At 32.4% G+C, this 3,800-nt stretch overlaps 1 long non-coding RNA gene across 1 annotated transcript; it reads left to right on the top strand.

The window, feature by feature from the left end:
- Positions 1 to 323: 323 nt before the first annotated feature.
- LOC139982198 (uncharacterized) lies at positions 324 to 3,421 on the top strand. Its single transcript, XR_011798033.1, has 3 exons — positions 324 to 389; positions 963 to 1,011; positions 2,268 to 3,421. It is a non-coding gene; the product is annotated as an uncharacterized lncRNA (long non-coding RNA).
- Positions 3,422 to 3,800: the final 379 nt, after the last annotated feature.

Below are 3,800 nucleotides of genomic sequence, written 5' to 3'. Positions count from 1 at the left end.
GCGACCACAGCATTAGTGATCATGGCTTCATGGATTTATCGGTCATGTTTATTACGTGTTCAGTACTAAAATATTCGCATGATGTTCTCGTTAGAAATCCCTAAAATGACACCTGAAATAATTATAATTATGACAAACACTGTCAAGACATTTGAAAAACATGCCAAACGAATTTTAAAATGAAAGAAATTAAGTTTGGTTTGACCTAAATTGATAACCTTTGAGGAAACACTACTTATATGGCTGCATATGATGAATATTTACAACATTTAAATATACTGCATTGTCTTTTCTTCTGTGTTATCTTATACATATTCATTACTTATACTTTCCCTCTCGTTAAGGGATTCGATAAGGAGAGTTTCCTGAGCTACCTGAAATGGATATCTGTAAGTCAATAAAGCTGAGTATTCTCTTCCTTAGTATTTTAAATTATATTTAATGAAAAGTAATTTTGTTTGCTATTTTTAATTGTAAAGTCTAAATATAATAAACAATTCTCCATCATTTACCAGATATTTATTTCTATATATGTGACTTTCTAATCATATCTGTTCACTAATTTCAACTGCTTCAACTCCAACATTCGCAAATTAGTCCTTTCAAGCAAAGAATCAAAGCGACCACAGCATTAGGGACCATGGCTTTAAGGATTATCGGTCTTGTGTATTACGTGTTCAGTACTAAAATATTCGCAGGATGTACTCGTTAGGAATCCATTAAATGACACCTGAAATAATATTAATTAGGACAATAATGTCAAAACATTTGAAAATATATGCCAAACGAATTTCAAAATGAACGAAATTAAGTTTGGTTTGACCTAAATCGATAACCTTTGAGAAAACACTACTTATATGGCTGCATATGATGAATATTTACAACATTTCAAAAGACTGCATTGTCTTTGCTTCGGTGTTATCTTATACATATTCATTACTTATACTGTCCCTCTTGTTTAGGAATACGATGAGCAGAGTTTCAAGAACTTCAAGACAACGATGTCTATCAGTAAGTCAATAAAGCTGAATATTCTCTACCATAGTAATTTAAATTGTAGTTGTTAAAAGTGATTTAGTTTGCTACTTTTAATTGTAAAGTCTTAATATAATAAACAATTCTCCATCATTAACCAGATATTTGTTTCTATATTTGTGACTTTCTAATCATATCTGGTCACTAATTTCAACTGCTTCAGGTGTAACTGATTATAATATAGTTTGTGTTTACCAGGCTGATCCTTGATTAAATGTATAAACTGAGTGAAAAGTTCCTTCTATTAACAAGACAAAAAAGCATTTTTTCATCATTGCATAACGCTAATGAGGCGTAAGAAGGCTATAGCTTAAAGCGATACATTTATTTATCTGCTAACATGTGTTTTTTTACTAAAACGGTTATTATAATGGTTAGTATAATTCCATCTTCCCTCATTAGATTATCAATTTGGAGGGGAAACAAATAAAATGATCGTAAGTCATCAGTTAATACTTACCGGGACAAAAACTCTTGGTAAACAATTGAAAGTTTATTAGGAAATGAATATTAGCGATATGGTGACGTCACTCAATTGGACGACACACAGAAAATAATAGAATCAGTTGAAAGAAAAGTGTTAAATCTGAACAATTTCATGGCTCGTCAGCCCTTTGGCATCTGTAATCTAATTAGGGACGTAAATATGAAATGTTTAAATAAAGTGAGGTGGATCGTAACAAGGGGAAAAATAAATACAGATTCAGAATTAAGAGACATAAGGGATGTTAAGGTCAGCGGGTCACAATACTGTTTTCTGAAACACAAACATGTTAAAGAGCATTATCTTGTTCCATTTCTGTTTCCTTCAAATTTGTCATGTATAACAAATAATCTCATTTAGCATAAAAACAATATTTAGGTGAGTAAAGTATACTTACAGAGAGAAATTAATTCCTTCGTTGAACTTTACAAGAATGTTAAGGTGCACACAATTTATGAGAAGACCTACCTCGGCATTGTAGAGGGCGCCGCACGGATAGTGCGCCCACATAGAGGGCAACTTCATACCGGTCGCTCCCTTGTATCACGTGCCGCCATGTTTTGTTTAGCTGGTTGGTTAAATCATTTTTGGGCTCATGGTATTGCAGACGCTTTTCCGGGGTTGGAGGATTCAGAGGGTTTTTTCTAGGTATTATTTCCCAATTTTTCTTCTAATAAGTATTTTGATCGATCCGTTTATTATGATAACAATGTTACCTAATATATATAATGTTATCTTTATAAAACAGGATTTCCCTGCCTACTGAAGTCGCCAATGAGGAATTGGCTTTTATTTGAACGGTTCTCAAAACATAAAGATTATAACGATGGCAGTAACTATAGTGAGATCTTGTTGAAGGAGTTAGATTCTTACGTGACCGAAGGTTTGGGAGAGTAGTAATTTGCACCACAACCGGAACGCTCATTTGTAGAATGGAAGTAAACGGTAATGTGCAGTATTTTTTAGGATTTTATTCTTTCCACAATATGTAACAAAGTATTTGGTACCTGCGTAATGGTTTGTTTGTTTGTTGGTTAAGTATTGCTGGTGACCTGCTCTCCGGCATCCATGCACTCCTCGAAAGCAGGATATCAAATCCTTCATTGGTCCAATTGTATGTAATGTAATGATTCCAGTTCCAGACCTCTATCACCACCTCCCCGACCACCCCCCCCCCTCCCCGACAAACACTCTGCTACCCATAACATTAAATAAACGCATAATTCTGTAAATAATTCTAAACTATTTTTAAGCAGACATTTTGGAATGCTTTGTTTCGATTAAACCTTTGATTAAAACTGAGTTACGTAATGTCTTGAATCTAACAAGACCAGAGCCACCGAAATCGTTTAAATGTTAAGAATAAATGACATTGTGTTATTAAAATCGAACTATAACAACTAATTAATATCTGGGATATTTTTGTTCTAAGTCATCATTTCCTCATTTCTTTCTGCTCCAGTGTAGTATCGTTCTTAACATGAAGAAAATAGGATTACTTGGATGTTACATTATATCAAATGATTTCAAATGACAATTTTATATTCTGTATATTAAAGTAATTGAGACTTAAATAACTTGTTTGATTGTTTCAATATTTTTGTTTTTATTATTTTATTTTCCTTTTAAACTTCGCTTTTTTTTTATTGTTTTACAGATTTATGTTCTATTCATTTCAAATCATGATTTGAAATACTTTTAGTTTATTTCATTTCATTTCATTTATTTTTCCATTTTCTCACAATGTTTATATAATAATAGGACTGTGAAGACAATACCATGCAGAGAAAATAATAAGTAGTAAATCAAATAAAAGAAAAATAATGGAAATTACGGAGAGAAAATGGTGGAAGGGCTTGGAAGCCGTAGGTTGTACAAGAAGCCCACCAAAAATAAAGCTAACAAGTAGGCTATTCCAGAAATTAACACCATAACAGACGATGGAACGTTTAAAGACATCGGTATTTATGGGCAATGAAAATAAATGTCCAGAGGATCTGGTGTGTTAGTTATGTATATTATAATTGAAATTAAAGTAATCATTAAAATTGACTGGTAATTTATTATTAATAGACTTAAAAATAAAAACTGCACAATGGTATCTATGTAAATCAAAAATATCTAGTAAGTTCAGTGAGCTGAATAGTGGTGGGGTATGTGCTAAGAAATCAGACTGTGTAATAACACGGACAGCCTTCTTTGTAATAAAAGCAATTGCTTTAGGTAGGTAGAATATGCATTACCCCAAACAATAATAATCGAGGACATTATTCATGCCTGT

This window comes from Apostichopus japonicus, chromosome 16 (assembly GCF_037975245.1).
Source record: "Apostichopus japonicus isolate 1M-3 chromosome 16, ASM3797524v1, whole genome shotgun sequence".
NCBI classification, from domain to species: Eukaryota; Metazoa; Echinodermata; class Holothuroidea; order Aspidochirotida; family Stichopodidae; genus Apostichopus; species Apostichopus japonicus.
This window is presented reverse-complemented; position numbering and strand designations above follow the sequence as displayed.